Source organism: Pristiophorus japonicus, chromosome 4 (genome assembly GCF_044704955.1).
Source record: "Pristiophorus japonicus isolate sPriJap1 chromosome 4, sPriJap1.hap1, whole genome shotgun sequence".
Taxonomy (NCBI): Eukaryota; Metazoa; Chordata; class Chondrichthyes; family Pristiophoridae; genus Pristiophorus; species Pristiophorus japonicus.
The window spans coordinates 208,334,312-208,361,707 of NC_091980.1; the positions used below are offsets into that span (position 1 = coordinate 208,334,312).

A 27,396-nucleotide genomic window follows, 5' to 3' on the forward strand; every position below is an offset into this window, starting at 1 on the left:
TTGGACCAAGGCTGTAAGCCAAGTGGTCCTCGCGGAACCCAAACTGAGCATTGGTGAGCAGGTTATTGGTGAATAAGTGACACTTGATAGCACTGTCGATGACACCTTCCATCATTTTGCTGATGATTGAGAGTAGACTGATTGGGTGGCAATTGGCCGGATTGCATTTGTTTTGCTTTTTGTGGACAGGACATACCTGGGCAGTTTTCCACATTGTCGGGTAGATGCCAGTGTTGTATCTGGTCAGGGAGCTCATGGCTATTTGCTGTGCGCAAAATTGGCTGCCACGTTTCCCTACATTACAACAGTAACTACATTTCAGAAAGTACTTAACTGGCTGTAAAGCGCTTTGGTGCTGAGGTCATGAAAGGCGCTTTATAAATACAAGTTCTTTCCTTTCCTTTTAAACTTTCATCTATCTATTCTTGCATCAGAACAGCAACTCAACCCCACCAGTATGCATTTTTCTGTATAGGTTATCTTTATGTACCCACTATGAACTAAGTCAAGACTGCCAAAATTGATTTTCTGGAGACCATTGCAGCTCACAGAAGACACTTGCACCCAATCGGTCTGGTTGAGATTTGCAACTAGATCTTGAGGCATTTTGACACAAAGGCCCTGAAAATCAATGCCATTTTTGGCAGTTCTCCAAGGTAAAATTAAGATAAATAATTTTCTGCTCAACAACTTGGGACAGAGTCATTTCCTCCAGTTTTCTCACCCAAAATCAATCCTCCAAAATGGCCGAATTTAATGTAGCCCCATCCCCTAGAAAATGAGGATGGTCTCCAAGGAGGCATCAGACAGCTGATGTACGAGAGGGGGTTGTATCAACCTGTTAAAGTAAAGGAAGGGGTTTTAAGGTTTTGGATGCAAGTAAGTGCTGTTAGGGGAGACAGCGACCTGCAGTGTAAGATCCTGAGTTAGTTCTCTTTCCCCCGCCCACTACCCCTCCTTAAGTAGAGTGCAGTGTAAAGGGTTGGTTGCACAGCTCCTAATTTTAGAGAGTATAGAGTGCAATGTTCCCATTCATTTTTTTTGGGTGCGCAGCCCCTTTAAGGGGCAGCATAGTCCATTCAAAGTACCACACAATTGCGATTTTCCTCATGGAAAAGCCAGCGAGCCAACTGCATGGGAGGTCCAGAGAGCTGCACAGCTGTACAGCTTAAAGGGAATATTGATCGAGTGGCACTGATACCTAAATAAGAAAAGGGAGAGTAGAGTTCCCTTGACTTCCCCGGCCAGTCATTGAACTTGCAACTCTGGTCTGCAGCTCTAGAGGTGAGAGAGTTGGCGTTCAGGGCTCGTGCCATGTCCCTCCACCCTCCACCTGGCAAGGGAGTCACTTTTTTATGCAGCCTCCTCCCATTAAGACCCAACAGTATTTCCGCTGTTCAATCTCCTCAAGGAGGGGTTGGATTCAGATTCTTGCCTTTTTCTTTTTTTCAGCTGTCTGCGCCTTCTTGAAAAGTGGGCAAGATCACGCATGAACTATCGCAATGCAGCTACCGAACAGTGGGTTCAGTGAGCCAAACACTTCTTGCCTGCTGCTGCAATTGTCTGACAGACTTGGCATTTCAAAAGCTACATTCTAATTTCCAACTACCTATCGCATATTACTCCCGTTTCACATAGGATTTGGTCAGGAGATTTACCAATGAATATTTAAATGAGATGACAATGAAATTCTAGTGGATTCAGCGTTGCAAACGCTCGAAGTCGTAACACCAGACTCATTACCATAAATCTGACGCAACTCATTGTGTGGAATTTTGAGGCTAAAGCCTCCATTTGGCAAAAATAGATTTATTGAAATGAGTGGGTTTTTTCTCTTGTAAGAGAAAGAGCGAGACTTGCATTTACAACCACCAGACGTCTCAAAGCGTTTTACATAAGAACATAAGAAATAGGAGCAGGAGTAAGCCATTTGGCCCCTCGAGCCTGCTCTGCCATTCAACAAAATCATGGCTGATCTGATCTTGGCCTCAACTCCACTTCCCTGTCTGCTCCCCATATCCCTTGATTCCCTTATCATTCAAAAATCTGTCTATCTCCATCTTAAATTGAGCCAATGAAATACTTATTGTTGTAATGTGGGAAACGCGGTAGCCAATTTATGCACAGCAAGCTCCCATAAACAGCAATGAGATAATGACCAGATAATCTGTATTTGTTATGTTGATTGAGGGATAAATCTTAGCCAGGCCACTGGTGATAACTCCCTTGCTCTTCTTCGAAATAGTGCCATGGGATCTTTTACATCCACCTGAGAAAGCATACGGGGCCTCAGTTTAACATCTCATCCAAAAGACAGCACCTCCAACAGTGCAGCACTCCCTCAGCACTGCACTAGATTTATTTACTCAAGTCCCTGGAGTGGGATTTGAACCGACAACCTTCTGACTCAGAGGCAAGTGCACTATCCACTGAGCCACAGCTGACACATACTAAACAGGAAAAGAAGAAACAATGGCCTAGAAATCCCGGTCGAGGTCTTCCTGCAGGCGAATAACAGAAAAAGGGGAAAAAGATGCGTACCTACCTGTTCCTGCTGCACCCATCAGCGATCCCAGTCCTGAGGCCTCCTCTACCTGCACATTGGAGCACGTGCATGTCGGGACGTCCGTAAGCTGGAGCTGCAGTCACATGGCACTGGGCAGCCACTCCAGGTACAGTATTTTCTCATTCAAAATAATGGGAGCTCCGTAAGTAGGAGTTCCCATTATTATGATTGAGAAACAGCTCCCAAACACCCAAAACAAAAATAAAAAATAGAAAAAAATACATCACATATTTAAGATTAATTTAAATTAATGTTATTAATGTATTATAAAAAATATATATTCTTCCGATTTTTAAAAAAGTTTTTTTAATTATGGCTTAAAATAAATTTGTCATTGTGGGCAGGGTTTTTAACAATAAAATGTGTTTTTAAAATTTATTTTATTATGTTTTTGTATGTTTTAAAACTCTTACACCTGTAAATGTAAACTATGTGCCTGCTTTTATCAGTCGTAAGAGTTTTCAGGACATTTGCTGGGCAAGATATGGGTAAATACCGCAATTTTGCCCATGCGAATGTCTGGGCTGTGGAGATACAGAGGATTTGTCAAGCCAGAACTTGACAGATCGGAAAAGCCGGTTTTTAGTGCACGCGCATTGTGCGCTGAAAACCGGCTTTCATACACTCTCAGTACGGACCCGAGGAGGCCGTGATTTCTCGGCCAATACTGAACTTATATTTACGCTTGAGTAAGCACAACTTGTGTACTGAAATTTTACAATGTCTTGATGTAGAGTGGGGAACAGGAAGGAGACAGAAGTGCATAGGGGGAGTTGGGGGGCTGGGGGTGGGGGGGGGGGATAAGGAAGTAGAAGGTGGTATTGGAAGCTTTGCCTATAGAAAATAAAGCATTTCAAGCAGTGCTGGATGGTCATTAATTTGAAATCACAATGCCACCAAGCATTTCAAATTACTATCAAGATAATAGCAACATTATAGTCTCCACTTGGAAGCCATTATCCCAATCAGATAAGACTAAATGCCAAAAACTTCAGTTATCTCAGTTTGATCACAACATACACCAAGTCTTCCTCCACCCCCAAACTACATGTAAACATTGCTAAAAATGTAAATGCAATTGGAAGTAATGTATGTGATAAGGTGCTGAGAGAACTTCGGAAGTTGCCGAAGTAAAATGTAATTTAATAAAGAAATACTATAAATAGCAATGCTGTAACACTGGAAATCAACCAATCGTTTTATTGGACCACCTTGGAAGCTAAATGTAGTCTGTAGTGATCCACTTTAAATAATGTTTACATTTTTCATTTTATTGTCAACTTGATTTTATTATCTGATTATAAAAACATTCCCATACAAAGTAGAAACGGCAAAAATATTTCTCTGCAGTGCATAGAAAGAGATTTAAACGGGAAAGAAAAATGCAAGGTTCAGTTCAAGGATTTTAGTTCTTATTTGGTAATACTTCCACCATTTCTATCCAAACAAAAGAACTTGTTTAAAGCGACAGTCTTCATGAAAAATAATCTTCTCAGAGTTTCAGAGAAGAACAGGAAGCAATTTCAGGGTGACAGTATTCGCAAGTAACTCAATGATGCATTTTGACCCAGTTTATATGCTTGTAAATAACTGATGGAAGATTTCATGTAGCACTTTTTCACGGAGACCACACTCCTTCAAAGTGTCTCTTGATTGGCGGATACTTCGCAAAGCCAGATAACGCTGTGTTCTCATAATATTGCTTGAAAAGACAATGGGAGAGAACTTGGATAGGACCTGAAAACGGGCACAGGGATTGTGGTACTTATTTCAGCACAAACCTTTAAGCCATCAAAAAAGTACTTCAGCACCAGCCTGATCACTCCCTGTAGACTATGGAAATTCTAAACAAGTATAGAAAAGCTCCACAAATGCGTAGAATTGCACTAGCAGCCAGAAGAAATAATCCAGCAACTATCCTGTAAGTAATTCATGATCCGTTTAAGTAGTGCTGGTGGGGGGTCCTTCACGCCATTTAACATCATGTTCAGCTATGCGAGGTTAAGAGAGGGCATAAGCTAGAGCATGGCGTTTGAAAAATGACAACGCTGGCAATAAATCAGCGTTGCACACTGATTAACATCATAATCTGCCTGCTCAGCATGTTGCCGGCGGTTGTTAAGTGCACACATGCAAACTACTGTACCAAGATGGCATCCGCGATATTCCTGTTGGAAGTGCGCACACGCATCTAGGACCTGATTTTTGACTTTTAGGAAGCCGATTAATACCTAAAAAAATGGGTGCTACAAAGCCCAATTATGTCCCCATAGTATATATTGCATCGCAATACATAGTTCAGGCAAATTTGTGACTAAAGTTTAGCAAATCCAATCCTTTATAAATTATAAATTCAGATTCAGATACTAACAAGTACACATATAATGCATATTCTTAAGGGGAACTAATTAAGGAAGGAATAAAGATGAAGAGGAAAACAAAAGACTGGATTTTTGGCTTTTTGCATTTTCTCCTGTTTCCGGGCGCAATTCGCGGCGGAGCGAAAAATTTAGCCCCAGGTTAACGTTAGCGCCAGAGCGTGTAACTTTCGGCAAATGAAAGTTCACGAGGAGAGTTAGCGCTAACTCCGGCGTTACACCACACAATGTGTGTGCTGGAGCCAAAAGTTCCGGCGCGAAAAAATAAATCGGCAGTTCTGCACAAATTTTTTTTCCGGCGCTTCTGATCTGCTTTCCAGTCGCAAACGCTAATGCAGGGCATGGCTGCGCGCATGCGCAGTACACCCGGGGCTGAATCGGCCATTTTACATTTGGATTTTGATGATGATGGAGGATGACGATTCGAGACAGCGTGCCAGGCGATTCAACCACGAGGCCAATGAAGCTCTAGTGCGGGCTGTAGAAAGAAGATGGCAGGAGTTACATCGCAGGGGTGGATCTAGACCACTGCCATCCATATTTAAAAGGATTTGGAGGGAAATCACTGAGGAGGTGTCTGCTTCAGACACTGTGATCAGGAGTGGCACACAGTGCCGAAAGAAGTCTAATGATCTTAGAGTGAATACAATTTTAATTCATGCACTCCTTCATTACTTCAATTATAAATCTGACACACTATTGGTTCTCATATTGTTGGACTATTGGTGCCTCTCAGCACTCTATGGGTTACCTCCAAAAATGCATGACACATAGGTAGGCTTCGTTTGGCACCCTATTTGCCATGAATGATCTTTACACATTATTAAGATTGCTTTCTGAGATCTCATAAAATGGCTCTGCACTTTGATGTCCTCCTGATGAACCACATGCAACTTCCAAGGCCATTAAACAGAGAACTGTATTACATTCAGACAGTATGGTATAAATGCTTTGATGGCTATTTGTACCACAAGAACAGATGAACCCTCTTGTAACCATTCCCATTTTCATATTTGCAGGCAAAGAAGTCACACAATCGCCGCGAGCAGGTGCAGACAGGCGGCAGTCCGCCTCAGACCTTGCCACTCACGGACATCGAGGACAGAGTGACAGGCCTCATTGGCATCTCAGGTTGAGCAGCTGCCACTGGGGGCGCTGACCCCCACTCGGATATTGAGGGTAAGTCCTGCACATTCCCTGAGCTGGGTCGGGGCAATGTCCTGCAGTGCCTCTGAATTAGGGTTGGGGCAAAGTCCTGCGCACTCCCTGGGCTGGGTTGGGGCAATGTCATGTAGTGTCTCTGGACTAGATATAATGGAGTTGCGGCGATTCTTTAAAATGAACCTGTGCTCTGTGACCTTCCTAATGTCACCCTACCCCCTCCCCTGCTGCTAACCACTTGTTTGTTGCTTTCTACTTCCAGATGACCAGTCACAGGCGCAGCATCCCTCAAGGGAACAATCCACGTCAGGCCATTGTCTGGAGGAGGAGGAAGAGGAGGATAGCGATGAGCCAACTCCGACGCAGCTTCAATCCACCCCGTTCCACCACCGGCACTCAGCTCCTCTGAGGATGACGTGACGTTCTCGGGGTTTGATGACTCCACAGCTCCTGGGACCAGTGGCGTGCAGCAACGCAGTGCTGAGGTCGAATCCCGTATATCACCTCTCTGGAGGGTGAGTCGGCAAAGTCGGTTTGCTGACAGACAGGCAGATGTGGAACTGTACATGATGGGAATGTCCAGGGAGAGCATCCAGATCAGTCGTCAGTTCCTTAATGTCTTGAGTAGGATTCCCGTGCACTTCAACAGTCTCAAAGCGACCATTACAGAGGTAGGGTTGCAGATTGTCAGTGTGAACCGTGATGCCAGCGAGGCCATCAATGCCGACTCGAGGCTGGTGGCCTCCAGCAGTGACACTGGAGTCCCTGAGAGTGTGGCGCAAACCCTTGTGGAATATGGCGCATCACAGGCACAAGCTCTGCTTCAGCTTGGGCAGGTGATGCAGTCCATTCCTCCCGCCATACTCTCTGTGTTCCCCACTGTCACACCCAAATCTAAACCACCTGTAACTGGCGACACCAATGAAGAGGCTCATCCATCCAAAGCCGGGCCTTCAACGCCACGAGCTGTTCCAGTGCGTCCCCAAGCGGCATCTCTATTGTCTCTCCCCCAAAACAGCGCTCTGGCAACGTTGTTGCACGCATTTTGGTACCACTTTTGCTCGGAGCAGCAGGCAAGGGAGGGTGATAAGGAAAAAGGGGGCAGCAGCCAGTGGTAAAAAATAGTGGGGAAGGGGTTGCATCACTATGTTGTTGATGCTGGATGCACATATGTTTAATGTCACACTGTTATGTTCTGGATTATGTTGTTGATAATGTTGTTGAATGATCACACTGCTGGATGCAGCTAATTATTTTATGTTATTTTATTAAAGTCTTATAATGAATGTTACAGTAAAAGTTTACAAGGTTACAGTGTTGAATATTATTTTGTTCACCTTAACCATTCCTGTGTAGTGTCTCATTTGCAGAATAAGAGTCAACATGGTGGGATAGAGTGACCAGGCAACGGTCAAACGTGCTGTTCACTCTTCAAACAACGCGTTCAATTATGAGCTGCCTACGTAAGGCTTTTGCAGCGGCGAAATCTCCACAATGCCTCCCCTGTGATTGTGGTGGGGGTGATGGTGGTGGCATGGATTCCTCGCCAGGCTCCGCTTCCTCCATCCTCCTCCTCGCCTTTCTCCTGAGGTGGTCCTGCAATCCCCATTGGTAAATCCTGTCCCCTCATGATGGCTAAGTTGTGTTGCATGCAGCACACCACAATGAACTCAGAGACCTGTTGAGGGGAATATTGTAGGCAGCCTCCAGAGCAGTCCAGGCATCGGAAGCGCTGCTTCAGCAACTGTCTGTTCGACGATGCTCCGTGTGGCTGCGTGGCTCTCATTATCGTGATGTTCGGTGCTATGTTCAGAATAAATTCACAAGACTATATCGCAAGCTCAAACGGTTGTGACCTTGGTCTCTTTATTTCAGACTCTAGAGTGAGGAAGCAGCATGGTGAGTCACCTTTTATATCTGCTTGCCCCAGGGTGCACAGGTGACTCTTAGGTCTCCCACAGGTGTGCCCCCGGTGGCAACTCTTACATTTGTGTAAAGTCAACATACATACATAAATCACTCCTCCCCAAAGTCTTATTGTGCAAGTTATTTGCAAGTTGAGGTGATGTGGCACCCTGTACCCCTGGGTCGATCACCTGGGTTGAAGTCTTGACATGGTGGGTTCGTCCTTGTGGTTGACAGTGAGGTTGATCGTGTTGGTGGGTCGCTGGGGGCCAGGTTCTTACGGTGTGGTTCCTGGTTATCTGTCGTTCGCCGTTTTGTCTCGTCCCACTGCTTTACTTTTTAGCCCAATACATGGTTTCGCAAACAAACATTCCGTTTTCATCACATACACTCCATTCCTCCCCCTGAACATGGCCTACATCACTTATTCTGATGTCGCATGGAGGGGCCGTGCACTTATGGTGCATTCTCTGCTGATGGCACGCGAAAGGCTCAGTTCTGAGTGATTCGGTCTGGTGATTGCGTAACACCCTGGATGGCCAGGTCTGTGGGGAGTCTACCATGGCACTCGTGGTGCTAGGTTTAGTGATTTAGGCGCTGATCCTGAGGTCTGGCAAGCCCAGGATGGTTGCAATGGCCTTAAGACTTTCAGTGGTGGCGGGAGGCCTGGTGGTCCCCGTAGACATTGGGCCGTAGTAAGGGGGCCCCGGACCACCGACCGCCCTGCTTTGCTTTGCAACGTTGGGATGGATCTATCGTCTTTTAGGCAGATAGGTTGCCACATCCCGTTTAGCAGTTCGCCTTTGTGGGATCCTGGCTGGTCCAGATCCTAAGCTGGGGGGCCGTTACGGTTGACCCCTCACTTGCTAGCACTTCCACGACCGCAAGTGGGTCTGCAGACTGCATCATTTCCACCCCGGGGGTGGGCAACGGTGGCCAACTAAGAGCATGGGTGCCGCTCTCTGTGCCTGGCCCATGATGGATCATGTTACAGTGTACAGACAGTGTTGGACATTCTCGAAATAACACATCGATAATGGTGCCTCTGCTTTCCCAAGCTTGTGGGATGAGCAGCTTGTCTGACTTGAGCACATATTGGAATACTCTTTGTTACATCTCTTTAGTCCCGTGAACACAGGCTGGTGTTTTGTTTAACTTATTTGATACATGTTCAACTTTAGCTTGTTGCACAACACTCCCGACCCCGCGCGGGAACATTTCACTTGTTACGGATGCTTTGTTAGATACATTTTCAACTGGTTGGGGTTCGCCTGCTACTTTGGCTTGCTGTACAACACACCCGACCCCGTGTGATAACACATCACTTGTTACAAGTACTTTGTCAGATACATATATGACCGGTTGGTGTTTGCCCGCTATTTTGGCTTGTTGTACGGTACCCCCGACCCCATAAAATGGTACAGCATTGGCCGCACGGGTTACATGGGGTACACAATTTATTTGAGCGTGGTGGGTTCCTAACCTTCACCGTGACCTCCGCTTTACCTCTGCCCCGAACCAAGTCGTCTTCCTTGCTGGGTGACACCTTCCTCTGTTCCGTTGCGGCAACCTTCCGTGGTCTGGACGCTCTCTCATCCCGTGATCTGGACGCACCTTCGTCCCGTGGTCTGGAAGCCTTCTCGTCCCGTGGTCTGGACGCCCTCTCGTCCGTGTCCATGATGCCGACTGCCATGATCTTCCTACCCAGGTGTTTTGCCTCTGGTGTCGGGAAGACGCATTCGGATCATTTCGACTGGATTCCCACTCCGCATGATCGACCTGGAGCCTCTTCCATCGTCGTGAAGAGGTCGTCGGCTTTGAGTGGTGGGCACCGCGCCTGTACCGCTGCTCGGTTGATCTTCACCTCCTCGTGGTTGTGACGAGCGGCCTATGCCTCGGGGATCTGCAAATGGATCTGCACTTCGATGCCTGGTTTAGCTGAAGGTGGGGGCTTGCTCAGCCTTTGAGAAGGGGAGACGTCGTTCGCCGGAGAAGGTACGCAGAGGTCTTCCCAGTTCCATTGAATCTTCCCAATCCACTTCCTCCCAAGCAGAGCTAGCCCATCACCTGAAACAATCCACAGTGGTAAATCGTGCACTGCTCCCTCATGGAATACTCTTATGTCTGCACTACCAATAACTGGTATCAGTTCCTTGGTGTAGGTGCGCAGCTTTGCCTGAATCGGGATCAGCTTGGGTCGCTGTGCTTTGTCGCTCCACAGCCTCTCGAAAGCCTTCTGGCTCATGACTGATTGACTCACCCCCGTGTCTAGTTCCATGGAGACTGGAATGCAGTTAAGTTCAACTTTTAACATTATCGGAGGGCTTTTGGTGGTGAAGGTGTGTATCCCATATACTTCCTCTTCATCCTCAGGTTCAATTGCCTCTTCTGCTCGTTCATCGTGATCCTCGCTGGATCGGTCGTCTTCTCCTGACTCTGCCACGTGGTGAGTCAGAGGTCATTTGCACATTCGCTGGAGGTGCCCCATTGTTCCACAGCCTTCAAACACATAGGGCTTGAATCGACATTGATGAGCTCTATGGCTGCCCCCACAGTGCCAAAATGATGCTAAGTGATATGGATTCACGCCCCACGGTGGACTCTGAGTCACTCTAGGCCGAGGTCTGGCCTCTGTACCAGTATGGGTCCTGCCCTGTACCGTTCTGCCTGCTGCAAACATTATTTTGAGCACGGTGCTCGCCTGTGAGCTTCGATTCTGTGAAGATATCTGTTTCGGGTTATCTCTGGTGGATATGAAAGCTTGCACTATCGTGATGGCCTTGCTCAGATCCAGGGATTTGGCAGACAGCAGTTTGTGAAGGATGACCTCATGGCCAATTCCAAGCATGAAAAAGTCCCGCAACATTTCCCCCAAGGATCCTACAAATTCGCAAGGCGTCTTAGGTCGGCGACAAAACTCACCACATTCTGGCGCTCGGAGTGACGGTGCATGTAAAAGCAGTACCTGGCCATCAGGTTGCTCTCCTTTGGCTTGAGATGTTCCTGAGCCAGCGTACACAACTCTGCGTAAGATTTGTCTGTTATTTTGACCGGTGCCAGCAAGTTTTTTTAGGAGGCCATATTCCACTGACCAACATGTGGTGAGGAGAATCGCCCTGCGCTTGGCCTCTGTCTCAGCTTTCTCCAATTCGTTGGCCACAAAGTACTGGTCGAGGCATTCAACGAAGGCTTCCCAATCATCACCCTCAACAAATCTCTAAAGAAAACCAATGGCAGCCATTACCACATGAAATTTCGTGATCTGTTACTCGTCGCCAATTTGTTAAGTTCAAAATAAATCCACAGGACTATATCGCAAGCTCAAAGTGTTGTGACCTTGGTCTCTTTATTTCAGACTCTAGATTGAGAAAGCAGCATGGTGAGTCACCTTTTATACCTGCTTGCCCAGGTGCACAGGTGACCCTTAGATCTCCCACAGGTGTGGCCCCTGGTGGCAAGTCTTACATTTGGGTACATTTGGATACATAACACTCGGCATCTGTCTGAGGGTTCCAGAGGAGGGTCATGAGCCAGGTGGCAAGGCCATAACCTTTGTCCAGAAGCATTCAGCTCTGGCCTTGTGGTTGATACTGGAACATGCGTGAGACACTGCTTTCATGCACGAAGAAATTATCATGAATGCTCCCTGGATATTGGGCATTGACTGCCATGATGCGCTGAGTGTGGTTGCAGATGATCTGTATGTTCATGGAGTGGAATCCCTTTCGGTTTCAGAAAACCTCTGGATTCTGTAAAGATGTTCGCAGGGCAATTTGCGTACAGTCAAGGGCACCCTAAACCTTGAGGAAGCCAGTAAATCATCCAAAACCTACAGCCCTCTCATTTAGGATCTCCTTGGTCATTGGGAAGTTTATGAAGTCCATTCTGCGTGCGTACAATGCATTATTCACCTGGCGAATGCAGCAATGTAGCGTGCTGCGAAATGGAGCATATGTCCCGTGCTGATGCCTGAAAGGAGCCGAAGGCATAAAAGGCAAATGCCACGGTCACCTTCACCTCGACGGGCAGTGCAGTCCTGTTGCCGTTGGTCGGCTATAGGTCTGCCTGTAGGAGCTGGCATATCTCAGTGACCACCTAGTTTCAGAAGCGCAGCCTTCTAATACACTGTGCCTCAGAGAGCTGCAGGTATGAGCGATGTTCCCTGTAAACTCATGGGGGGTAAGGCCTCCTCCCCATATGTCTGCGAATGATCATCAACAAGCCTTCTTCCAGCTCGAAGCCATATAAATATAGCAGCCAGGATGACTGGCTCCCGCCATAGCATGGCCCCCATCTTTGAAGATGTCCTTAAATGTCCTTTAAAACTAGAAACTCACATAAACTTCAGAATCAAAAGTATGCAGTAGCACAGCGTTTTTCTCCGAATCCTGTTAATCACTCACAATTGCGACTTTCTCCTCCGTTTTCAAGTTGGCACCGTTAGCGCCTGGTGCGCTCTGGGTCCGACTGGTTTTTCTGGACGGGTTCTCGGGCGGACGGTAAATAGGGCGAAATGCTCGAAAATTCCACCCGGGGCGCTAGTGCAGCAATGCACGGCGATTTACGTCATCGAAACAGTCAAAAGAGCGGCAGGGTGGTAAGTTTTAGCACCGCTACAAAACCATTGGTGAAAGTTTCGCCCTGTGCGCCTCGTTTCACACCCAAAAAATAATTTTTGAGCCCCACCGAGGCGCTAAATGGGGTGCAAATGAGCCAAAAATCCAGCCCAATGGCTTGTATGTATATAGCACCTTATCACAACCAGTGAATTATTTTTTAAAGATTCAGAAGAGACTAGATACTGCCGACCATGACAAGCTGTTTCACCTTGTCCAGAACGGCAGAACCCGAAGGGAGTTAAGTTCAAAACTAATTTGTGGAAAGTAAGCAAGTGGTCAATCTATTGTACAGGCTCCCTAGGGAGAGGATGGTATCAGATTGCCGTGATTCATTCAAATTAGATAGATTTCTTTCAAAATTTAATATTTGGGGATATAGTATATGAGTGAGTAATTTGAGACATGACCTGTGGCAAGTGCAGCAGGATTGGATGAAACAGATGATTTTGGACCGGTGGTTCCCAAAGCTTTCCACGACTGGGTTTTGCCTCGCTTCATGTCTGGGTCGGTGTGAACTAATTGATATTGATTGATTAGTATGACTAGTCAATAACTCAATTAGTACTGTATCATGTGACTACTAGGATGGTAGAGGGCGAACTAGATGAACCTTGGTCTTTTTTGGTCTAGAAATTCCTACACTTACTTATACAGGCAAATACAGCAAATCATTTTTGTGCAGCCCAGTTAGCGCTTGTAGATGGTAAGATTATAAAAATCTATCATATATTTTACCTGTGATTATTTCCTTGTTTTGAGGCATTAGCACAGAAGAGCAACTCTTATAAATATGTATATTACTGTGTTGCTTGTTCATCTGTTAATTTGGCAGTTAAAGCCTAAAATTAGGTCTTGTGTTTATATTCTGTTACTTGTCAGAAGATACAAGGAAATGGTGAGGAGGCACAGGATAGATCCAGTAACTAAAGAAATCTAAAGAAAAGGCTCTGTTTGTTTGAAAGCATTTTTATGACATAATTAGAAGTCACATTAAAAATTAAAAAGCTTTCCCGATTGCAGATTGTGCATCAATGTGCATGAACAATGGTTAAATGAGCTGAAACTTAGCATTTCACACTTAAAGAAGAACCATACGGTGCGGTTTTAGTGCATTCCTTGGGCTCCAATTGTTTACGTTATTTATGCCCATTTTAAGTTCAGACATATTCTAATGAGATTGGAAGGATACTTGAGTGTAACGTTGGCAATGGGCTTATTTTCATGTCTACTTTCTGAGATGTGCCCATGAATTGAACATGCTTTAATCTACAGAAAGAATAATTGAGAGAAAATGAAGTGGCAGACCTTGGGAAATGAGGAAGGGACAATCCAGATAGCCTTATCATTCTCTTGCAATTATAATATATGAACTTGAATTAATTTATATATGTGTACTAGTAACTCCATCCTTCACTTCTGTCCTATTAAAACTGCATTTAGATGGTGGCATTCCATTTTTAATCCATCACTTAGTATGTTCCAGACGTGAGTGCACGAAGGAGCATTACACCAACTGTTTGATTAATTGTGCCCTACATTCTAAATCTCCCAAAATGCATTTGAGGAATAATTTTAGGAGCATTTGCCATTCCTTTCCAGTAAGTTATGGGCATTGATCACCTTAATGAGTGGACATTAAATCAGAAATTTTAAACAAAATCCAACATAAATATTATTTTACATGCTACAATTGACCACTTAAAGGGCAACTTATTTATACCCCAGTCACTTGGTTAACAAAACCCATTGCTCAGGTGCTGTACTGTCAAAGCAACAGCTACAAAAATTATTCACTTATACCTAAGTTAATATTTGTCAAATGACATTTCAAGTTTTGGGTGCTGACACACCTGACCCTTTCCCAAGCATGTTACACATGAATCCTAGTGCTACCCTCTTTGTGACCTATGTTTGCCATACAGACTATCAGCTGATCTCACAACACAGTTGAACACAACATGTTCCCTAGATTGCTCCACCTGATTAGAGTAAATGCAAGTGAGCTCTAAGGTGAGATGGAGGGATAGATTCTGAGAACAAAACCAGTTAATGGCTGACATTTTCCACTCCTTGTGCAATTTGCCATTTGTGTTACCATTTTATTGATAACACCACATGTTGAAGTATACTTTCTGAATAAATGTGCTGCAGTCCTGAAATGACAACATGTGAAATGGATAGGTCTGGTTCAGTTACTGAAATATAATAGTGAATTACAGTTTACTTACAAACTGTGCCCTCAGCTTATCCCTAAATGGAATCCTGCTGGACTGTTGCACTTCTTGAAATCCTTTTATTAGCTGCCTTTTTACTATTTTCATCAGTAGTAATGGTACATTTATTCACCACCAGTGAAGACTCTAGTCTTTCTGTGAAATACACTGACCTTTTTGTCAGTTGGTAGGATTCAATTCTCTCTGAAATTGCTTCACTTTGGGAAAACAAAAGCACATTCATTGTTGACGCTTAGATGCTGACAATTAAGGACATTTATTCGATCAAGAAATTGTGAGCTAACGTCTGGTCTGTTCCAGAACAAGACGAGCATTTCATTTTTCATATTCCACATGTTGGTGCCAAAACTTGACTAACTTGTGTTGTGATTAAAAGTCTTTTGTCGCATCAAATAGAAATTCGATACAAACGATAGCTTACTTCTACAAAATGTTGATGACGAGGCTAGTTTTGACTAGACTAGATGACTAGTTTTACAGGACCGGTGGCCCAGTTTTGCTGTAACTAAGGAACTGTTTGCAACTACATTCGATTTAGTTTATAAAATGAAACCTTACTTCAAACTAACAAACTTTTATGACATTCTGGTATATAGTATTATAACCTCACTTAAAGCTAACCATAAAGAGTAGCTTGGCGACTCAACATAATGGTCTGGGAGACCTGGGTTTGTATCCCAGCTTTGTCTGAAGCTTGTATTCTGGCTTCCTTCCTCCCATCCCTAATCCCCACAGGTCAGTGAGGGGTTTGGCCTGGCACTGCCAAGTCTTAGCCACCAAGGAGGAAGGAGAACATTTCCAGGGGTTCTATCAAAGTTGCACACTCGCAACCCTCGTTACCCTCCCCGATATTTATGCAATTCCAGGGAAAGAAGAAAGATAATACTCATAAAAATGAGAGTTTTTTTGCAGTGTGGAAGTCTGTTTGGCACTGGAATTGATTAATTGATTCACATTGCTCTTTGCTCGAATGGATTCCGCTATGTAGACAGACATTTATAAATACCATTAAGGTTTGTTGACATCCAGACCTTGTTATTATTTCCTCCCCAAATTATAATCCATTGCTTACACATCCTGAAACAGGTTGAACTCTGAATCTATCATTCATAGCTGCTGGTTTAAAAAGAAACAGGTGGAATTGTTGGATTGCATGCAGAAGTGACCACCAGCTCAGAATGAACATTTCTAAAATTAAATATCTTAGTTATTTGTTTAAAAAAAGGTGAAAATAGCTTTTAATCAGAGTGAGTTTTAGAGATATTTTAAAAACAGTAATACAGTAGCTTCAAATTGTCCAGTCTGTGGTCAGGATACACGGTGCCCAACATTGAGCACGGATCTCGTTTGAAATCACTGGATGCTCAATGCGTAACAATGGAAACTGTAACATTTCACACAACATTTCTTCAAACATATAATCAACAACTCTACATAAAGGTTACGACAATTCCCTCAGTGAGCTTGTTATAGATTTGACATGCAGAACAATAGTCACAAAAAGCCTACATCATTTCAGCTGGAGCTGACACAAAAGGGAATTATCTAGACATATTTGCATAACTTATGTTGGTCCATAGTTCCTGTATATCTTTAAATATTGTATACATGTCACTGAAGATGCCTGCAATATATTTCTTTATATCAATTACCATACTTAACTGTATCCTTTACTCTTTAATGTTGCTGCTACACATTAGTCCAATATCTTTTCTGCAATTCTTGTTCAAGTTTCTTCCCCTTGGATGTTTCAGCAGACATTCAATTATTTAATAATTTACTTTAAAGCAAGAAATGAAAAAGATCCATTTGGCCTTTTCATCTACAGACCATATGCAATTTACTCCATTGTGAACTATATCCACCATATTAAATATTTGATGTAAAAGTTCTGCAAGAATTCTCCCTGTCCCTCCCAAAGTTCATCAAGCAAAACTCAAGTATGTCTATCAAACCTTACGACTAAATTATTCAACTCCGAACAGTTGTTTTCCACAGAACCTGCCCAACGTTGACTGCCTTCCAGTGTCACCTACTCTCTTTTCATTAGCTATCTATTGTAGTTCTATAATTCATGGGTACATCTCTGAATGCAACTTGTTTTGATTGCTTTCCCAAGCTTATTATTGCCCATACACACAATGCTATGCATGAATGAATGAATGAGCAGTCTATAGTTGGAGCTGGCAATACAGTGTAATCTTGAAGTCACTATCAGAATGAGCTAACCTGACCTTCAATCATTGGCTGGAGTCATACCTAGCACAAAGGAAGATAGTTGTGATTGTTGGACGTCAATCATCACAGCCCCAGGACATCGCTGCAGTAGTTCCTCAGGGCAGTGTCCTAGGCCCAACCATCTTCAGCTGCTTCATCATAAGGTGAGAAGTTGAGATGTTCGCTGATGACTGCACAGTGTTCAGTACCATTTGCAACTCCTCAGATAATGGAGCAGTCCATGCCCACATACAGCAAGACCTGGACAACATTCATTTGGGCTGACAAGTGGCAAGTAACATTCGCACCACACAAGGGCCAGGCAATGACTATTTCCAACAAACAAGAGTCTAAGCACCACCCCTTGACATTCAACGGCATTACCATCACCGAATACCCCATCATCAACATTCTGGGGGAGTCACCATTGACCAGAAACTTAACTGGACCACCCACATAAGTACTGTGGCAACAAGAGCAGGTCAGAGACTGGGTATTCTGTGGTGAGTGTCTCACCTCCAGACTCCCCAAAGCCTCTCCACCATCTACAAGGAACAAGTCAGGAGTGTGATGGAATACTCTCTACTTGTCTGGCTGAATGCAGTTCCAACAACACTCAAGAAGCTCGACATCATTCAGGACAAAGCAGCCCGCTTGATTGGCACCCCATGCACCACCCTAAACATTCACTCCCTCCACCACTGGTGCACCGTGGCTGCAGTGTGCACCGTCTACAAGATGCACTGTAGCAACTCGCCAAGGCTTCTTCGGCAGCACCTCCCAAATCCACGACCTCTACTCCCTACAAGAACAAGGGCAGCAGGCGGATGGGAACACCATCGCCTGCAAGTTCCCCTCTAAGATACACACCATCCTGACTTGGAAATATATTGCTGTTCCTTCATCGTCGCTGGGCTAAAGTCCTGGAACTCCCTTCCTAACAGCACTATAAGCTTCTATCTCGGGCCGAGGTGACCTCGCACCGACCTGCGACTCCTGTTCGAGGCTTGCAACCCGAACCGTCTAGCGAAGCTCCAAGCTGTGAGGAGGAGCACCCACCGGAGACCAAGCCCGGCACCGCCCGGGAAACACAGCGGGAAACCGCGACCGCCTGGGGAACCGGGCTTGGCCTGGCACTGCCCGGTACACACAGCAGGGCCCCGAGCCCGGGGCACACACACCAAGGAAAATGGACAACACGGCAAGGAGAATGAGGGTAGCAGCCCCGACCGGCTCGGGCTCGGTGCCAAAAAACCCACACAGCCGTCTTCAGCCTGGTGTGCTCGCCCGACGGATCTGTGTGGGCCCTGCACCGGCCCGCTTCTGTCCTGTGCCGAAGGGACCCCTGCACCGGCCCGCTTCTACCTCGGCCCGGAGGGACCCCTGCGCCGGCCCGCTTCTGTCCTGTGCCGAAGGGACCCCTGCACCGGCCCGCTTCTGTCCTGTGCCGAAGGGACCCCTGCGCCGGCCCGCTTCTACCTCGGCCCGGAGGGACCCCTGCGCCGGCCCGCTTCTGTCCTGTGCCGAAGGGACCCCTGCACCGGCCCGCTTCTGTCCTGTGCCGAAGGGACCCCTGCGCCGGCCCGCTTCTGTCCTGTGCCGAAGGGACCCCTGCACCGGCCCGCTTCTGTCCTGTGCCGAAGGGACCCCTGCGCCGGCCCGCTTCTACCTCGGCCCGGAGGGACCCCTGCGCCGGCCCGCTTCTGTCCTGTGCCGAAGGGACCCCTGCACCGGCCCGCTTCTGTCCTGTGCCGAAGGGACCCCTGCGCCGGCCCGCTTCTGTCCTGTGCCGAAGGGACCCCTGCACCGGCCCGCTTCTGTCCTGTGCCGAAGGGACCCCTGCACCGGCCCGCTTCTGTCCTGTGCCGAAGGGACCCCTGCACCGGCCCGCTTCTGTCCTGTGCCGAAGGGACCCCTGCGCCGGCCCGCTTCTGTCCTGTGCCGAAGGGACCCCTGCACCGGCCCGCTTCTGTCCTGTGCCGAAGGGACCCCTGCGCCGGCCCGCTTCTGTCCTGTGCCGAAGGGACCCCTGCACCGGCCCGCTTCTGTCCTGTGCCGAAGGGACCCCTGCGCCGGCCCGCTTCTACCTCGGCCCGGAGGGACCCCTGCGCCGGCCCGCTTCTGTCCTGTGCCGAAGGGACCCCTGCACCGGCCCGCTTCTACCTCGGCCCGGAGGGACCCCTGCACCTTAAACTGTTCATCGACTTTTAATTCTTCTTTTAAAAAAAAACTTGTAATCAATCTTAATATTTAAACAATTGGGGAAACTTTTATAACCTATTATTGATCTACATCTTAGACTTTTTAACAACTCTTAGAAACTTTTTTAATAAATTGGGAATTTTCATCAACTTTTAACTTTTAAAATAACTTTGGAAGTGACCTTCCTCATGCCTGCCCCCAACCAAGCCTCGGGCCACCTACCATCAATGGTGCTACTCGGCGCTGAGCTTGCGGCCAACACTTTGCCGTAGGCAAGTAGGCTTATACAGCTGTGCCTGGTCTCCAGTTGTCTTGGATCGCCTTGCCACTGGACCAAGACCTTGCTTGGCTAAGCCCATGTGGTTGCCGATGTGCAGCGGCCACCCACATTAAAAAAAACTCACGCACAGGCGTCTTCCACTTCGTCAGTATGAAGTTCGGGACCTGGAAGGTCAGGACCCTCATGGACAATCCCAACAGCAACAGACCAGAACGCCACACTGCGATAGTTGCCCGGGAACTCAGGCATTTTGACATTGACATCGCCGCCCTAAGCGAGACCCGGCGGGCAGGGGAAGGCCAGTTGAAGGAACATGGTGGAGGTTCTACCTTCTTCTGGAAAGGGAAACCAGAGGCATAACGCCGCCTTCATGGAGTCGGCTTTGCCGTCAAGAATGAGCTGGTCGACCGCCTCAAAGACTCCCCCTCTAGGATCAACGAACGCCTCATGACTCTTCGTCTTACCCTATCCAAGAACCAATGCACCACAGTCATCAGTGCATACGCCCCTACACTCGATGCAACGGATGAGGCTAAAGAGGGTTTTTATTCCAAACTCAAGACATCCTTGTCCCGCGTCCTCACTGGCGACGAATTGATCCTCCTGGGTGACTTTAATGCCAGGGTCGGTAAAGACACAGCCCTCTGGGGAGGCGTGATTGGCAGAGAGGGGGTAGGGAAAGCCAACTCCAGTGGTACCCTATTCCTGACAAAATGTCTAGAACATGAACTCCTCATCACCAACACCCTGTTCCGCCAGAGGGACAAATACAAGGCATCGTGGCAACACCCTCGCTCCAAACACTGGCACCTGCTTGACTATATCATCGTCCGAGCCAGGGATCGCAAGGATGTGGGTATCACCCGCACCATGACAGGAGCTGATGGACCACCGCCTAATCCGATCCATCATCAACATTAAATGGCCCCAAAGCAGAAGCAAAAAAGTTAATGCCGGGGCACTTAGAGACCCAGCTAAGAGAGCCCTATACAGCCAGCGCCTCACAGCCAATCTGGCGTGCCTTGATGACCCTGAGATGCTGAATGCCCACATCGCTTGGTCTGCCCTCCAGGCCTCTATAACCAGTGCCTGTGAAGAGACACTTGGTCACTCAACCAGAAAACATCAGGACTGGTTTGATGAAAATGATCAGGAGATTGAAGAACTAATAGATCGTAAGCGCAAAGCATTTCTGAGCCTCAAGCAACAAGCCAACTCGGGAGCTGCAAAACAACATTACAGACGGCTCAAGGCTCAGGTCCAACAAAAAACCCAGGACCTAAAGAACAGGTGGTGGATGGAGAAAGCACTGGAGACACAACAACTGGCCGACAGCCATGATATGCGAGGATTCTTCACTGCAGTCAAGGCCACCTACGGTCCAAACTCCCAAGGCCCCACCCCACTCCTGGCCAAGAATGGGGAAACACTCCTCAAAGACACCGAGACTGTCGGGGCCCGATGGAAGGAGCACTTTGAAGATCTCCTCAATCAAGACTCTGCCTTTGACTCGAGTGCTCTCGACTCCATCCCGCAGCATGCGACCCACCACCAACTCAGTGAAACTCCAACGTTGCACGAGGTAGGCAAAGCCAGAAAACAGCTCAAGACTAACAAGGCTATGGGTGCGGATGGAATCCCTGCTGAGGTGCTAAAGTATGGCGGAGAGGCGCTGTTGACGCGGATACATGACCTCATCTCTCTCATCTGGAGGGAAGAGAGCATGCCGGGAGATCTCAGAGATGCAGTGATTGTGGCCATTTTTTAAAAAGGGGACAAGTCCGACTGCGGCAACTACAGGGGAATCTCCCTGCTAGAAGCCACTGGGAAAGTTGTCGCTAGAGTTCTCCTCAATAGTCTTCTCCCTGTGGCCGAGAAGATCCTCCCGAAACCACAGTGCAGATTTCGTCCCCTATGGGGCACAACAGACATGATCTTTGCAGCGTGACAGCTGCAGTAAAAATGCAGGGAGCAGCGCCAGCCCTTATACATTGTCTTTATCGATCTTACAAAGGCCGTCGACACTGTCAACCATGAGGGCTTATGGAGCGTCCTCCTCCGTTTCGGATGCCCCCAAAAGTTTGTCAACATCCTTCGACTGCTTCATGACGACATGCAGGCCGTGATCCTTACCAACGGATCCATTACAGACCCAATTCACGTCCGGACCGGGATCAAACAGGGCTGTGTCATCGCTCCAACCCGTTTCTCAATCTTCCTCGCCGCCATGCTCCACCTCACAATCAACAAGCTCCCTGCTGGAATGGAGCTAAACTACAGAACCAGTGGGAAACTGTTTAACCTACGCCGCCTCCAGGCCAGGTCCAAGATCACCCCAACCTCTGTCGTTGAGCTGCAGTACGTGGACGATGCCTGTGTCTGCGCAAATTCTGAGGCTGAACTCCAGGATATAGTCATTGTATTCACTGAGGCATATGAAAGCATAGGCCTTATGCTTAACATCTGTAAGACAAAGGTCCTCCACCAGCCTGTCCCCGTGGCACAGCACTGCCCTCCAATCATCAAGATTCACGGCGCGGCCCTCGACAACGTGGACCATTTCCCATACCTCGCGAGCCTCTTATCAACAAAGGCAGACATTGATGCAGAGATTCAACATCACCTCCAGTGCGCCAGTGCAGCCTTTGGCCGTCTGAGGAAAAGAGTGTTTGAAGACCTGGCCCTCAAATCTACCACCATGCTTATGGTCTACAGAGCTGTAGTAATACCCACCCTCCTGTGTGGATCGGAGGCATGGACGATGTATAGAAGGCACCTCAAGTCGCTGGAGATGTATCACCAACAATGTCTCTGCAAGATCCTGCAAATCCCTTGGGAGGACAGGCGTACCAACATCAGTGTCCTCGCTCAGGTTAACATCCCCAGTATTGAAGCACTGACCACACTCGATCAGCTTCGTTGGGCAGGCCACATAGTTCACATGCCAGATACGAGACTCCCTAAGCAAATGCTTTATGCAGGACTCCTTCATAGTAAACGAGCCAAAGATGGGCAGTGGAAACATTACAAGGACACCCTCAAAGCCTCCCTGGTAAAGTGCAACATCACCACTGACATCTGGGAGAGCCTGGCAGAAGACTGCCTGAGGTGGAGAAAGTGCATCCGGGAGGGCGTGAGCTCTTGGAGTCTCAAGGCAAAGAGCGTGAAGAGGTCAAGCACAGACAGCGGAAGGAACGCGCGGAAAACCAGCCCCACCGACCCCTTCCCTCGACGAATGTCTGTCCCACCTGTAACAGGGTCTGTGGGTCTCATATTGGACTGTTCAGCCATCAGAGAACTCACTGTGGGAGTGAAAGCAAGTCTTCCTCGATTCCGAGGGACTGCCTATGATGATGAAAAGAACAGAAGAAATAGGAGCTGGAGTAGGCCATTTGGCCCCTCGAGCCTGCTCTGCCATTCAGTAAGATCATGGCTGATCTGATCCTGGCCTCAACTCCACTTCCCTGCCCACTCCCCGTACCATTCAAATATCTGTCTATCTCCACCTTAAATATATTCAATGACCCAGCCTCCACAGGTCTCTGGGGTAGAGAATTCCAAAGAATCACGACCCTCTGAGAGAAAAAATTCCTCCTCATTCTCGTTTTAAATGGGTGACCCCTTATTCTGAAACCAAACTCCCTAGTTCTAGATTCCCCCTAGAGGGGAAACATCTCTCTGCATCAATGGAGTACCTTCACCACATGGACTGCAGTGGTTCAAGGTGACTCACTACCACCTTCTCAAGGGCAATTAGGGATGGGCAATAATGCTGGCCTTGCCAGCGATGCCCATATCCCAGGAACAAATAAAAAAAAGGATATTACTCCAATATAACAGCATATTCAAGATGCACTGGATTACAATTAAATCACCTCTGTTTATCTTGGAGACCTCAAGGCAAAATGGAATTTTGCTGTGTTGATTTCTTTTAATTTGTACTGTTGTAATGCTAGGATCAGTATGTAAAAGAGGTATTCCTAAGATTACCCACAGTCTTCCGTTTAACAGAAAGCCATCAATTTGAACCAGTCCATTTGTTCAGCAGATTTTCCTCACGGCAGCTCAGACAATAGTGTCTGTAGTCTTAATTATTTAATCATCCCGAGAGAGGGTTATTTACAGCCCCAAACAGCTCATGGTATAAGAGGTGGCCCCATTGTCCCATTGCGATATCTGGCTGCTTGAGGTATTCTTCTAGTCAATTCACACAGCAGGGCACACGGCCAGGAAAACTCCTGCAGGACCTCTGGTCACACATCAAAGGATGGGGTGATGGAGTTTATAACTTTGACAATTATTTCTGAGTCCTTTGAAAAGAGGGCAGGTCCCCTTACTGGCTGAACCCCTCCATGAGTGACAGCACTGCGGGCAGCGATTTCTTCCCAAGGAGACTGAGGCAGTCAGTGTATTTGTAACTTCCGGTCACCGGCTATACGGCAAGATGCTTTAAATTTCTGTGCCAGGCTGACAAGCAAAATCAGGCTACTTTGAGTCTATAGTAATTAAAGATATAGTTGGCAACTATAGTTAGAGATAAAGTAACTGGTGTCTTTGTTTTACATATGAAGGAGTATAGGGAAAATATAACTGTGCATTATTCATTCATCTATTTGATGCCAATAATCCAATTTGTTAGTCCAAAGCCCGTGTCTCAATTTGATAAGAGAGCTTATACAGTTCACCGTCCATATGAAGAACAGGATTCATGTGGCAGGTGTGTGGAGGAAGGACAGTCTATAACAATCTCTGGGGTCTCACCATGGTTTATTGTGATATTGGGCAGAAACAGTGCACTACAGATCACATGCAAAGTGACTGGTAATGCAGAACCCAAGAAAATACCCAGCATAAAAACTACGGCTACAATTTTACAGATCTTTAACTACAAATTTAGGGAGATCTCCAAAAACTTGAAAATATAATTTAAGTGTCATGTTTATTTTCAAATCATAATCACAAATAAATTAATTAAAAAGAATTACTGGAATGCTTCAGAGAACAAAATAAGTGCAAACGCAGCCAGTTTTTCAGAGATCATTTGTAATCCGCCTGGCATAAATCTACTGTTTTATACAGACACAAATATTTTTTTAACTAGGTATGAGACCGCCTTGTAGATGTGACCCTTCACTTTCACTGGTCAGAGTTTTATTATACAAAGCTAACTTATATGTTGAATGAAAATTTAAAAGAATCACAGACAGTCTACTGTGACAGCCTTTACACTTACAATGCTGGAACGGAGCTGATAATAGTATTGTTGCCCATCAGTGTGCAAATCCTGAAGGGGCTGAATTTTTCACCAACGCTCCTCATCTTTGGTCACCCGGTGCGTGGGGTGGTCGGGCGGGGGGGGGGGGGGAGGAATGGGTAGGGCGGAGACCTCCTGGTCAATCTGCTCCCAGGCCAGGAGAAAGTTGCCATGCACAGGTCCAGCATGCATAAAATCACTGGGGGGGAGGGGGCACGGTTCTTTTGAATGCTTGCCCCTCTTCTGAGCTCGTATGTGCCCAGGTGACCCTGGAACGGGGTCAAGCGTTACGGGACAGGTAGGCACCGCTGGACGTATTCCCAGAGTACAATACTATTCTCAACTCACAACATTCTCAGTTGCTGTGAACCAATTGTTTTAGTGGTGCCCGCTTTGTAAATTGTCAGAAATTGACGATTGGTTTATGGCAAAAGCCACTTGTTAGTTTAATCAAAATAGAGCAGTGGAAGTGGAGCAGCATAAGTCAATGCTTTCTGCTCATACCACTCAGAGCAAGAACCAATGTCAAACCAGTACTGGCCAGCGTAACTGCAGAATTATCTTTACAGCTGCCAAAAAGAGCAACTGCCAAGTAACTGACATAATTGCTAACAAAAATTCTAAAAACTACTCCAGAGCAGATTTATAGTCATTCCAAAGTATTTAGGTTTCCGAACAATTTAAGTTTAAAATTCCTACATCTCGTTTATAGCATTGTGATTATTTTGAGCTACCCGTAATCTTTTTGCCAAATTGTTTCTTTCAGATCACATACTCATTAATGTGAAATTGACATGAACGTGGCACCAAAATAAAACCCTTAAAGCCACAACGAACAAATGCTGTGCAGAAGCTCAACATTTAGCGTCTTTGTGTCATCCTGAATGCTACAATACCTGAAATATGTCTTCTGTTCTTTCTAGTTTGCATTAAAGATTCTACTATCTGTGTTATGTCTGTAATGCACTTATGAATGACTCCACGAGGCAATGTGTTGCACTCAAACTGTAGTGACCTTGGTCCTTTATTCGTAACTCCAGAGTGAAGCACAAGCATGGTGGGCAGCCTTTTATACTGGACCCTGCACACCTATGCAGGTGACCCTCAGGTCTCCCACGGCAGTGCTCTCTTGTGGACAGCCTCTGCCACAGGGGCAGGAAACCCCGGTCTCCATCACCTGCACCCTCTAGTGGTGTCAGCATTGTATATACACAGTGTAAACCTTATTGATAGTACATCAGGTAACAAGTCTCCATCTTATGCAACTATACAGTGACTACACAGAGAATATATCTATAGTCTGCATATATAACATCACTCTTCCCCAAGTCCTTTGTGCCGATTACCTTTGCACTATGTGCTCTGGCTTAGCTCTCCCCAGACTTAAGTGCCAATAGCCCTTGCACCTTGGCTGTGCTTTGGCTTGGCTCTCTTCCTGTTAAGTCCTCAAGTCCTTCTGCCACAACCGTGGGTAGTGGTTACCAGTTTGGATGGTTCGATGATGCAGTGGAGGTTCCAATGGGTTCTGGGTGTGATCCATGTGTGTGTCCATGGCTACATACATCCATTTCCCCCTCCTCCCTGCCACTCCCCCCCCCCTCCACCCCCTACAGCGAGATAGTGCAGCAGGCCCATTATGTTAACATACAGGATCAGACACAGTGCAAGTACAAAGAAAGAAAGTTACAGTTTGTATCGTGACACCTTGGTTCAGTGACTTACATTCGTTGAGGTTTGCAGTCGTGCGCCAGGATTGGGTAGACTGCGTTCATGGTTCCGTCATGGTCAGTACTGAGGTAGCAGTACAGGTATGCGAGGACGCAAGTTCCACAGCAACCGGATGGGGTCCTCGTCGTCTGATAGCGGCGCTACACCCCCTGCTACTGGGGTGGGCTTGGTTCGCTCACCTAGCCAGGACTCAGGGCCTTTGCCGTTGCCTAGTGGTGGACAGAGCCACAGATGTGTGTGGCCTCCCTGTCCTCCTTTGAGGGCTGCAGAATCTTCTCCCTGCTCTCTAACGGTGTTGGGAACCTGGCTGTTCCGGGTCCCGTTTGGGGAACTCATTGGTTCTGACCTTTCACTCCCGGACATGGCCGAGGTAGCGACTGGATCTGGGGGCTGCACCATCTGGCACCGTTTTCGTTTCCAGGTCCGTGGCGAATAGTGCCATCGGGTGCCTGCAGCGTGGGATAGACCTGGGGCAGGGTATCAGGATCAGTGCCTTCACCCTCCTGAGGTCACTGGCCTATAACTTGTGGGGACACCTGGGGCAGGGCATCAGGATCAGCATCTTTACCCTCCCGAATCCGCTCGCTTGGTACTTTTGGGGACACTCGATTCCCGACATCTCGCAACAACATTTTGTTCTTTATATTAGGACTGGTACCAACATCTCGCAACAACATTTGTTCTTTACATTAGGAATAGTACTGACATCTCACAACAACATTTTGTTCACAATTTTAATCGGTTCATTACATTGATTGCCATGCATACAATGTCTCTTTAAGTTCAGTTGGTTGCCGTCTCCTTTAAGAGAACCTTGCTGGCTTTACCCCAATCAAATCCTTTGTTAGACAC

At 46.8% G+C, this 27,396-nt stretch overlaps 1 protein-coding gene and 1 pseudogene across 4 annotated transcripts in view; one reads left to right on the forward strand and one right to left on the reverse strand.

Moving 5' to 3' along the window:
- prkd1 (protein kinase D1) overlaps nt 1-27,396 on the reverse strand; it is a 438,838-nt gene that overhangs the window by 356,160 nt on the left and 55,282 nt on the right. The gene's annotated exons all lie outside the window — the stretch shown is intronic.
- Nucleotides 19,713-21,891, forward strand: LOC139261932 (uncharacterized; annotated as a pseudogene).